Source organism: Trachurus japonicus, chromosome 17 (genome assembly GCF_045865225.1).
Source record: "Trachurus japonicus isolate A0001 chromosome 17, Traja_1.0".
NCBI lineage: Eukaryota > Metazoa > Chordata > Actinopteri > Carangiformes > Carangidae > Trachurus > Trachurus japonicus.
In genome coordinates this window covers 16,495,877-16,508,706 of record NC_140923.1, presented here as the reverse complement: position 1 = coordinate 16,508,706, position 12,830 = coordinate 16,495,877, and the positions used below count along the sequence as shown (strand labels likewise).

Genomic DNA, 12,830 nt, shown 5'->3' with positions numbered 1-12,830 from the left:
TTTACAGTTGGCCTGACACAGGACTCATGGGAGCGCTCACCTTTTCTTCTCCAGACAAGCTTTTTCCAGATACCCCAAACAATGGGAAAGGGGATTGATCAGAGAAAACGACTTTAGCACAGTCTGTGTTTGGTTTTTCCTGAAAAGAAGTTGCTTCTTTGCTGCCCCTTTTTGACACCCGGCCATCCTCCAAGTGTCTTCGCCTCACTCTGCATCGTGCAGAAGCACTCACACCTTCCTGCTGCCAATCTAATGAGCATTAAGCTCTGAACTGGTGGTGCCCCGATCCTACAGCTGAATCAACTTTAGGAGACGGTCCTGGCGCTTGCTGGACTTTTTTGGGCGCCCTGAAGCCTTCTCACAACAATCACGTCATCTGATCACTTTGCATAACATTCTGGAGTATATGCAAATTGCCATCATAAAAACTGAGGCAGCAGACTTTGTGCAAGTTGATGTCTGTGTCCTCCTAGACTTTTGTCCATGGCAATGCGTTCTCTTTCTGCTTGCTCTTTGTTTTGTTTGTTGTTAGATTTTATGCAACAGGGAAGCTTCTTTAATTGCTTAACGAAGCACAAGGTAATACTGATTCTCATCACTTAATATCCTTAGGTTTTACATCAAATAAGCCCATCTTTATTGTTGCGTACATTTGTACAGCATCTTAAATCTGCACAACATGTATTTAAGTGCTGGTCAGGTGCTTTGTCCTCATCATTTGTGTCAGTCAGTGAAATTAGCAGCACGTATCTGCACTGTTTGTTTTTATTTGGAGGCATCATTGGTGCTTAGCATTTCCGTGTTGTTTTCACTGCATTTCTCAGTAATCACACAGTGGCAGTGAAGTGATGTCAACGGACTGACAGCAGCTGCCAAACCCCAAAACAAACAGGCATGAGCCGTTCCACTGAGACTATAAATAACAGAGAGGCAGAAATTAACACAGCGCCTCAATGGCCGTGTCTGAGGAAATAAGAATGTCTGCAGCCTTGCCAAGCGTTTGTGATCTGATGTGATACAGATGTAAGTGCATGATCTTTACCTGTCTGGTAGTGTCCACATCACTGCTAATCATACCTCCAAGAGATATACTGTATATCTATGCCTCCATGTGCAATTTGAAACAAGTCTAGATGTATAGAGCTATGTAACACATTATAGTTGCTGATGAGGCAAATAGTGAGTGCTCCATAGGCCCTCAACTGAAAACATTTAGTCCGTTTTTTATAAACAATAAGGATATAAATACACAGTAAAATCATTGTAAACCCTAATAAATATGAGCTCTTTAGGTCACCATGGAGTAAGTAAACTGCTAATTGTGTGTTTATTATAGTGTTGTCATATAATATTATAATTTATTATAAGATCCGATTCCTTACAGATAACATCCGTCTCCAGACACAACCCCCGAATGGAAACAGTTCAACTTTTAAATGAACTGTAATAACACAATGTGTTACCATGCAGTCTGTTACGCCTACAGCTGTCAGGACTGTTACTGGGTATATCCAGGTTGTCAAAAAAGGAGATTATTTTTTCAGAGCCATATGTCACAACTAATTTTAGTGATACTTTAAGAGTAAATAAGATCCTACTACCTACATGAATTCATCCATACATGCTTTTACTGTCAGACCAGTTAGAATAAATAGTTTTCAACAACAAATGGAAAAATGTTAAATGTTTGAAGCTCTAGATTTCAGTGTAACACACACAAAAAAAGTTAGGTTCCCTGGAAACGCAGTGTCTGACCATCTCAAGTTGGGCTCAGCAAAGGTCATATGGTATAGTTTAGTTTGTGGTATGGGTCAGATAGAGAGAGAGAGAGGAGTAAAAACATCACATTTAAATGAAATACAGCTTCAGGAGCTTTGTCAGTCAGTGTAACAAAGGATCCCTGATGGGAAGCGCCATGTAGGAGGGGAGTCCTCCAACAGAAGGGAAGGAGGAGGGGGGGAGGAAAGGGAAATAGCGGGGAGACACAGGCAGAGGCTGCTTCTCTACTCTACCATCCGGATGCTGAACCCCAGGGAGCTCAGGATGTCGCTCACAGGTGTGAATGAAGAGCCTGGTTGGTTGCCTCATCTCCCTACGTTTCCCACTCACACTTCTCCCCTCATCACACAGCCTCACTTTTTTATAGAGTTGCCACAGATAATTCCCAAAGAGTTACGTGTTGCGCTGTGACAGGCAGCTACCTTTTTTTTTGTTGTTGTATTGAATATGTATGAAAAGACGGGGAAAGCTTTGGCGGGCTTTGTGCTGTGCCGCCTCTCTAAGCGAACGCTTACCCTTTCGGCGTGCGTGCGAGGTGTGGGATAAAGCAATCTCTAGGAGCAGGAAAGCTTGAAAGCGTGAGTAGTTTGTAGGAAGGTAGAAGATGCATTCTACAAAGCTGACGCAATAATATCAAAACAAGAAACTGTTCCCATTATGTACAAAAGACAACGTCAGTCGTGATGCTGTGTAAACCAGAGGTGTCTCTGTTCTCATGCAACTTTTAATTCAGTCAACACTTGTTGTGTTTGAGTGTTGAACACTAGACACCACCATGTGTCATACACTCTTTTGCCAGTATTATTTGGCATTCACCACCACACACACACACCTAGCAGACACACACTTATGATGCGTTCATTAAAAGCAAAGAAGCAAGGTAACATAACCACAAGCTGTGTGTCAGCGTATGAATTTAACTCTCATATATATATATAACCCATGAAGCCTGAACCTGACAAGCATCTCTCTCTCTCTACTGTCAATGTTCTCCATTCATTAACACTCTTCTCATTCAGGAAATCTGTCACAACTTTAGAGAAGTGCGAGGGTGAATGATGTGGAAAGACATGCAACAGTGGATATCTGCGGGGGGAAGGAGTAATAGGCTTCCTCTCTCCTTCATTCGGAGGCAGGTGAGGGAGACGGCGAGGAGAATGAAAAGAGCATTAGCATGTTTCTTCTCGCTAATCTCACACTGAGTTTTCACACCTAACTGCTCCGGCGGTGATACATTATTCAGTGTTTGCACAGCCTCGCCCCAATACAGAACCAGCTCCATGAGTGTTTGAGCTATACAGACAAAATAAAAGACAAAGTAAAGCTGCAAGGTGTTCGTTTGTTCACCTCACACTGAACTCTGGAGGGTCAGTGTGTGTGAAGTGTGGCTAATCTAGTCCGTGACACACTCTCCAAAAAAAGGAAGAAAAACTATATCCTCAGTGGCTGACTTTGGAGATTCATACAACTTCTTTATGAAGTCAAGTCACCACACTCCAGGAAGTTCAAAAGCCAGCAGGCCCACCTGCTGGTGCACACCCCCGCTGCCATTGTTATCGACAGAAATTTTGAGAGGCTGTTCTCTGTTCATGTCTTTCAGAGAACCACAATGGGAGAAGGCAGCTGTAACAAAACGTGTTTGATATTAAACTGCACTGAGTCTCAAGCTCAGTTTTTTTTTTTTTTTCCCAGTCAAGTACCACTGGATATAGAGGGAATAGGAGTCCTGAGAATAAGCCTGTTAAAAATGTGTGCTAACAAATTAGGGTTCAAGGTCCTTGGCCATAATGGAATTATTTAACCAGGGGCTGTGTCTGCAAACTTTCCTTAATGCTCATGTTTGAGTTTGCACTTAGATCGGATTTGCCACCAGAACAATTCAGATGGTGTCATCGATGTTGCTGAAGAGTCTTTTCTGTGGGCATCCTGTCATCCAGCTAATGACTGACCAAGGTTTAAAGGGATAGTTCAACTTTTTGGCAAATTCGCTCATTGCCATAATCCCTATAGTTTTAGGACTAGGTTCTTTACCTTTAATTATCAGTGCATGTTGCCTTTAGATTGGCGGGGCAGAGACGCAAGCTGCTCAGTGAACACAATGGAGGCGCATGGTATTTCCATGTTTCCCTCATCAAACTCATCAAATACACAATCCAACAACTCCAAAACGCTCTTGTGGAGAAGTTGTGACCTGCACATTCACCACACTATGAATAATAATATATAATTATGTAACATTACGACACATGAAGCAAATACTCGGAACTACTTGCTCTTTTGAAATCACTCCGCCCAGCTGTGTCTGGGAATGTAGTTGCGGCTACGCATTTACCTCAAAAACAACTCTGTCTTGTAATGTTACATTATTATTTCATAGCGTGGTGAATGTGCAGGTCACAACTTGTCCACAAGAGCGTTTTGGAGTTGTTGGATTGTGTATTTGATGAGATTGATGAGGGAAAGGTGAAAGTACTGGTCACCTCCATTGTGTTTGCTGAGCAGCTTGCGTCTCTGCCCCACGGATCTCAAAACAACATGCATCGACAATTAAAGGTAATTAACCTATACCCCTAAGATTGAGTAATTAGATGTAATGTGGAAGGGCTTATCAGCACTGACAAACCCATAAAGAGTTATCATCCAACCCTGCATTTTCTCAGCTCCACAGAATACTTTAGTATCTTTCAGCCAGTTGTTTTGGTCCTGCTGCATCCCTCCACTTAAAGCAGATATCAGTGGAATGTTTTTGTTAATATAAGTCCTAAATAGTCCTATTTTCCGTCAGCAATCACTTACATGAAGTATTTCAGCCTAAACACGAGTCTCTCCGTCACTCTGCTCTGCTGTAACCTGAGGAGAAAATTTTCCTTGTGGGATACAAGTGTTATCCAATGAGGGGAGAGAACGGCATGAAGGGCTGTGTGTGCAGCCAAGGGATGCGCGTGAATGTGGTGACGTAGCACGAGGACCAATTGATGCCTGACAAGGGCGGGGGCTGCTAACTCATGGTGCGTTCAAGGAAACTCGTACTTTGTGTTTTTCCTTCCTGTGAAGTCATACCAGTTCGATCTGGTACGAGTTCACGGGTCGGAAGTTACGAGTGGCCGTTATAGGGAACCTTCACAGACAACAGGACGGTAAAAACACGAGCTACGGGTTACCTGGAACGCTACCAAGTCGTAGTTGTGACTTGAAGCTGTAACTTACGGTTTCAAAAGCCTGCCTTGAACACAGCATTAGCCGAAACGGCCGTGCCACTGATATCTGCTTTAAATACTAGATCATTTGAGGCTCATGAGCGATGTTTCAAACTGCAGCAGCTTGTTGTTTTTTTCTTTCTGCACAAACTAATGATTCAAATTGGGGATAGAAGGTTTTAGAGAGGGGTGAATATCAGTCTTAAAGGACAATTCCGGGCAAATTCAACTCTGGGGTGTATTTTCATATCATTTTAGGTCTAAAAGAATGAATCTGAAGATTTTCAGTTTAATCGCTCCTGTTTTGCGGTAGTTGCATCTGTCCCCGCGTCCCCACGGCAGCAATGAATGGGAGTGGATGTAAGTTCCGCTGTTTAGGCTGTTTCCAGCCCTCAAAGCCGCAATTTTTTTCCACAGACAGCATCAGATGGCTACTCAAACATGCACCGAGAAGTTTATTTACTTCAAGCAAGCCGACATGTTTGTAAAACTAGATCTAATTCAAAGTCTCCCGGAGTCTCGCGCGAGCCCGAAGTTGCCGTGCGCGGTGTGTTCACATGCAGTGGGAAAAGCTACCGTTTGTGTCATAAACACAGGAATATCAACTCTTTACTTGCTTCAAGTAAAAAAAACTTCTCGGCGCATGTTTGAGTAGCCACCTGACGCTGTCTGTGGAAAAAAATGTACACTTCAAGCAAGTAAAGAGTTGATATTCCTGTGTTTATGACACAAGCGGTAGCTCCGACTGCGCCTGAATACACCAGCACTGCAACTTCGGGCTCGCGTGAGACTCCGGGAGACTTTGAATTAGATCTAGTTTTACAAACATGTCGGCTTGCTTGAAGTAAATAAACTTCTCGGTGCATGTTTGAGTAGCCATCTGATGCTGTCTGTGGAAAAAAATTGCGGCTTTGAGGGCTGGAAACAGCCTAAACAGCGGAACTTACATCCACTCCCATTCATTGCTGCCGTGGGGACGCGGGGACAGACGCAACTACCGCAAAACAGGAGCGATTAAACTGAAAATCTTCAGATTCATTCTTTTAGACCTAAAATGATAGGAAAATACACCCCTGAGTTGAATTCGCCCGGAATTGTCCTTTAACACTCATCAGGTGGACAGAGCTACAAATCAAAGCTTATGTTGCTCTGCTGCTCATCTTTAGTGATTCCTTCAGCTACTTATTATCAATACTTATCATTGAGGGTTTTAATACAATTTTAAGCAGGTCACAGTTGGTGGTTAAGTACACATGGACAGACGGAAGCAGTTAATGAGCGAGATTATAGCTCAGACTGGACAACGCAGCAGTAAATACAGCAGCAGACACATTGAACGCCGCCTGCTCCACTGGGCCGATCTCTTTATCTCTTACTCTCTCTGTCTCATTTTTTGTTTTGGGGAAAATATCATCCCATTCAAACAACTTCTTCTCTCACATCTTTAAGCCATTTTATTCCCGCTTCCACCTTTGGTGGTAAATAATTTGGCTGTTTCAACATCATGAATGGACTTCAGCTCCCAGCTCCTCCACTGTTACATTTAAAGTCTTCAAAGCAGCGCACTTCAGGAGATGGGAGCTGATTTTTCAACTGTTTTCAACCCTTCATCTTTGGGCCTAAAAGTTCTGCTTTTCATCTTCAGCTTCTTTAACATTGCTTCAGCGGTCTCATTCTGTTCTCAGCGCTCGCACATATTGTCCTTGGAAGAGGCATTTTCTAGTTTAGTGCATGTAGTTTTTATTCTACCACGTTTGTTTGGCTAAATCCACATTTAAACATCTTGGAACAAAATCTTCCTTCAGGATGAACAAAGACTAATCTTATATTGTTGGTTTTCTTAAGTTGCATGTGGTGTTTTAACTTGGACAGGGCTCATACAGAGGCTGAGAGAGTAACATTTAAGGTGGTCATTTTCCTCCCTGGTCATATAGCCTCATAATATATGATGGATAGCCCTGGTTACCCATGGTTACTCAAGCAGCTCAGGTAAAGTGTTTCCCTCTAAGGAAGAAGCAACTCTTGATCAGTGGTCCATGTCTGCAAACCCTCGCCCACATCCCCTATTTTCCTCCTCCCTGTCTCCTCTGCCCCCCCTCCTCTCCTCCCCCTGCTCCCACAGGGGATGCTGTTCACCGGAGAGTGCCTCCTGCTTAATGGTAGATGTGACAGAGCCCACCACAAGATGAAATTTAAGTGTGTGTGTGTGTGTGTGTGTGTGTGTGTGTGTGTTGGAGGGGGGGTGACTTCAGGGCTGCCACAGTCAAGGGTTTCATTGCAGTCATGACCACCACCATGGCCGCCTCCCTCCTCCTCCTCCTCCTCAAACTTGATGACTGATTCATGAGGTGAAATGCAAAGAGGTATGTGCGATTGCATCACTGCTGTGTCTGGGCCTCTCCTGTGAGCACTGTGGTCTTAACCCTGACACGCAAGAGAGACGACGGAGGAGGAGGAGGAGGAGGAGGAGGAGGAGGAGGAGCGGGCAGTGTTTGTGTTGAAGGTAAATAAACACACACACACACACACACACACACACACACACACATAATTGGAGGAAAGGCAGAAATGTTAATCACACAAGCAATAAATCTGTATTATACATGCATATACACACTTCTGGCTTCACGCTCTCATCAGATCCTTGGTGACAAAGAGAACTGGGTGTGGCCGTGGAGCTGGGGGAGGATGTATGGGTATCCCCACAGGAAAAGCCCTGAACACAACCTCCCCCTCCCCCTCTGACACGTTATCCATGATTAAGACGTGTCTACAGGAACAGAGCAGGGCAGAGGGAAGATGATCAAAAGCTGTGTATGATTTTAAACTCTGTTCAGAGAGCCAGGCTGTTTTTTTTGTTTTTTTTTTGTCTTTCTTTCTTTTTTTTTCCTCCCTCAGCTCTAAATTTAGGAGATCTTCCAATTTTCCCTCCAAGAAACTGCCATCAAAACAAGCCCCCACACCAACTCTCTTGAAAAATTCAGGATCAATTGAAAAACAGCTCGAAGACGCTAATGGGGAGATAAGGAGTGGAGTGATGCTTGCCACAGAGGAGCGATAATGCAGGGAGGAGCGTGGTCTTATTGATTCAGGCATTAATGTATATTATATACAAGTTGGCTGTGGATGGCCCCTCATGTATAGAGTAATGCTGCGCAAACAAATTGGAGCATTTGTTTCAATATCCACTTGTGGGCGTGTTGATGTGTGAATATCACATCTAATTTATTTATGAATACACTTTTTGTTTTTGTTTTTTTACATGTGTTGCTTTTGTCTTGTAAAAAGAAAATGTCACAGGAGGAATTTAGGAATCTTTTGCCTGTCAGGAGGACTAAGGCGGCTTTTGGTGTTGACAGCTGAGGGGGGGTGGGGGATAAATAAAGAATGTGGACGTCCTGTCTCGCTCAGGTCGGACTCTGATGGCGACACCTGACAATCTGTCGGTCTTTTCACAGCAACAGGGCGACTCCCATGAATCACTTGGCCTCAGGGAAGAAACAAAGATGTGTCTGTGTGTGTGTGTGTGTGTGTCAGTATGTGAGTGTGTGGCAGTGTCATGTGTTAATTAGTTTTGTTGGATTTTCATTAATCATGTTTTCCACCTGTGTCAGTGACTGTTGGCGTTATTACAGCATCTATGAGCGACTATCGGTACTAGGTCTATTCTATAGGGTGTGTGTGTGTGTGTGTGTGTGTGTGTGTGTGTGTGTGTGTGTGTGTGTGTGTGTGTGTGTGTGTGTGTGTGTGTGTGTGCACAAAGATGTCATGTCGGACCCCATCCCAATGCAAGAGCCTGCTCAAGGTCTGCATGAGTAGAGCAAACAAATAGCCAAAGACACACACACAAACACGCACACACACACAATCTCTCACTCCCTTTCCACACATACAAATACACTTGACACATGCGTATACATAACCGTGTCCCTTTGTGGACCGTTGCCATGCAACATTTCTCTGATTGGGTTAGTCGAGCTCTGGTGCATGTGCACTCACTCACACACACACACACTCACACACACTCCTGCTGGCTGATGAAGATCAGATCACACACACACACATACACACATACATAGACACACTCTTTTGCCACACCCATCCTCCTCTCCCGTGGGACACAGCTGCACTTCCAAGGCCGGGGATGGAGTGGGGAGAGAGACAGAGAGGCTGCTCCAGGAGGAAGGGATCTCTGCTGTTCAGTCCAGGGTCGAAGCTTTTTCTTTGACGAGCTCCTCGGAGATGGTGGATGGTGATTCCTCAGTCTCAATTACAGGTGCATTTATTTTATTCAAGCAGATTTGCTCCGTTTTCATTTGATAAACTCCCGGCTGAAATCCTTAAAACCACCCTGTAAATGTCATTATGTGACAGGGGTTAATAAATGAAATACACCAGATACACCTCACTTCGCCTTTTGTTTATGATGCGCTCAAACTGTCTCTTGCTGACAGGTTAGAGACCAGATCTTCAAAGTGCCTGGCGCTGGGAGGAGGGGGAGTTTTGAGGGGGGAAGGGGGGTTGGTTTTCTCAGATTTGCTGCCTCATATCTGTTGATTTGGCTTTGGAAAGATAAATTTAACTTGATGGGACTTTGCCCAGTGGAGAAGAGCAGAGCTGGCGCTGTGATTGCTGAAGGATGTTTCACTTTATTTGCCGTAATATGACTTGAGCTTTGTGTTTGTTTCAGGAGAGGACCTCTGCCCAGACAAATATGCCCCCCCCCGCCCCCGGTGATGATGTGAACTCAACTTTAAGCTCGACTCTGATGTAAGTTGCACAACAAAGGCCTGCAATCAGGATGTGTGTCTCTGCTCCCTGTCTCTGTCTTTGGTTTTTCCACAACACATGAACCACCACCTTTTTAAAAAATATATAAGATGTGTTTCAAAGATTAGACATTGATTAGAAAATGTTGTTTACAAAAATTTATTCATACAAATCTTACAACACTTTCATAACATTGAAGAACGTAAAACCCCATATAAGGACTCCTGTGTGTATAACGATGTCACTTGTACTAATGTTCACTTTTAAAACACATTGTTTTTCAGATAGATAAGAGATTAAACATTGAAGTAAGGCGTTTGGCGCTTTCAGAAATATCAACAACAGGCATTTTCTATGATCTGAACAAAGTCTCTTTTTCTTCTTCTGAACCCCTTTTTTTATTCTAGATAGTGATGCACATAGTTGTAAATAATATGTCGGTGCTGTTTTCGGATTAATAAATTATGGACCAATATCAAAGGAATCAACCACGCTGTATAATCAACAGTAACAAACACTGGTCATTGTTCACAACTCTCACAGACAATGAACACCCCAAACTCATGCACACACACACAAATACACACACACACACACACATACACACACACTGCCTGCTCCATCAACATATACATCCTATACTTTTTTCTCTTTTCTATTTAATGTTTACTCAATAACTCATTGGCCATGCTTTAAAAAGAAAGCCTAATTCTACTACTGTTGGGGCAGACTAAGCCGAGCAATTAAACAGAGTAAAAGGAAGTTTTAATGTAAGCTAATGGACTGCAGCATTGTAGGGCCACTAAAATTGCCATCTGTCACTTGTGGCGATTTCTTCTTTTTTTTTCTTTTTTTTTTTAGGTTTTATGTTTTTCTCACGTCGAAGCAAGGCACCAAAGCCAAAAGCTGTTTCCATCTCCACGTGCGCAATCAGTCAGTCAGCTCATTCACACAAACAAACATACACTCATTCATACATAAACATAAATGCGCACCAATATCCCACCATCCACACACACACACACACACACACACACATACACATACACACACTCACATTCACACAAAGCCTGTAGGTTAAAGTCAAATTGAAGAAAGAGTGTATTGATAGTTCCTGTTGGGGTGTGTGGGGGGGGGGCACACACCACTGATTGGATTGCAGGGAGTGCACAAAGCTGCATTGCATAATATTGAATAAATACATGAGATATCTCTCTAATAAAAGTCGGTGGGAAGACCCCTCTGCTGGAGGGCTGGGTTTTTTCATTCACCTCTGCTGTAGTGCGAGAGGGGAGGCGGGGGCGGGGGTAGGGGTAGGGGTAGGGGTAAGGGGGGGGGGCTCTGAATGGCCTCGTCCGGCTTCACTCACATCTTTGCTTCAGCTGACACCAAAGTGAATGGAATTCAACGTCTGATTTTTTTTCCCATCAGACTCATTGACCCTGATCTAACTCTGGCAGGTGAGGTGAGGCGACGGCAGCAGCAGCAGCAGCAGAGGAGCTCCCTCCATTTGTTTCAGGTGTGACGACCTCTCTCTCTAGCTCCTGGCCGCTGTAATCTGTCTCTAATGCAACAGCCTACTTTGCTTTCTCTCTCCTTCTCTTCCTCACACACACAAACACACTTGCTTCCTACTCTCTCTCTCTTTCTTCATCTTCCCCTCCATGCATACCTCTCTCTCTCTCTCTCTTTCTCTCACCTCACACTCTGCTCGTGTCTTTGCCACCACACACTACCAAACCAGTAAGACACCTAACACAGATCAGCTTCGTCTTTAACCACTGAATCACAGCACTGCATGTCATATCATATCATAACAATTCACCACGGCCATCTAGAAGCAAAAGAATCTTTTCAAAAAACGCTATACCAGGACGAAGGCAATAAGCGAATAAACGAACCAAAGGAAAAGCACTTTGTAATTTAAGTTTTCGATGAGTGCTATAGAACTAAAGCCATTGTTTAAAAAGGGAGTCCAGTGTCTTGCCTTATGATATCCACAATGCGAGCAGCAGGGGAGGTAACAAAAAAATTCAACAAGTCAGTGCAGTACCAGTTTCCACCAGCTCTAGCCCTCCTTCTTCATATATCCAGTCCATCTCAAACAGGCTTAGCACAGCCCACCTCCCAGATAGCACAAAAAAAGCATGATGGCATGCAGTTTCTAGGCAAAAAATCAGCAAGGTGTCAGTTTCCACATGCACCAATAAATAAGAAATATGAATTAAATATCCCTAGATGCTACCTTTCCTCTTTTCTTTTCTTTTTTTTTTTTTTAAAGAAAAAAAAGATGCTTCATCTCTAGCTTCCTACATGTTCTGGGTCCTCTCTTGAGTAGTGCTGCCCAAAAATACAATCAACAGTTGAAGCACATTCTTCCAGATAGTTCTGTTGACTGAACACAGACAACATTGAGATGATGATGATGATGATGATGATGATGATGATGATGAGTATGTGCACTGTGTCGTTTCGATACTGTACAAAACACACACATTATGGGACATTCTTTACACAGTCCTGTCGAGCACGATTGATCTCCTACAGTGGATGACTTTGAGGCAAGTGAGCAAGCAGTGTAGTGCCGCATACTGTGAACAGCAACTTGAGTGCTTCCTTTATCTTTGATGCCCTTGCAAAAAAGCCTGCAATGAAATTTCTTTTTTAAAAAGAAGGGTTGGATTTAGATTTTTTTTTCTCCTCCATTGTTTTTTTTTTTTTTTACCACCACCACCAGTTACATGAATGAGTGTGTAAGTCAATCAGTTATCCACCAAATGAGAGGCTGTACAACAAAAGCCATCTGAATTCCCTTGGAGGGGGGCAGCAAGCCATACAAACCCACAGAGCTCCCATTAAGGGAGCGTGGAGAAGGGTGGACAAGGGCAACATCTATCATCTATAGGATAAGCCGGATATGCCTCACATAGCATGCTCACTGCTTCTTTGGGCCTGTTTTGGAAAACAAACAACACTAAAAAAATAGAACGTTGGTTACAAAAATAAGTATAACATTCAATACTTTGATTGTCTTTTTAAAATCTATTTATTTTCTGCATATGTAGATGACCTTTAAAGATTTCA

At 43.3% G+C, this 12,830-nt stretch overlaps 1 protein-coding gene across 1 annotated transcript in view; it reads right to left on the bottom strand.

The window, feature by feature from the left end:
* clul1 (clusterin-like 1 (retinal)) overlaps positions 1 to 12,830 on the bottom strand; it is a 279,095-nt gene that overhangs the window by 222,452 nt on the left and 43,813 nt on the right. The window lies entirely within an intron of this gene.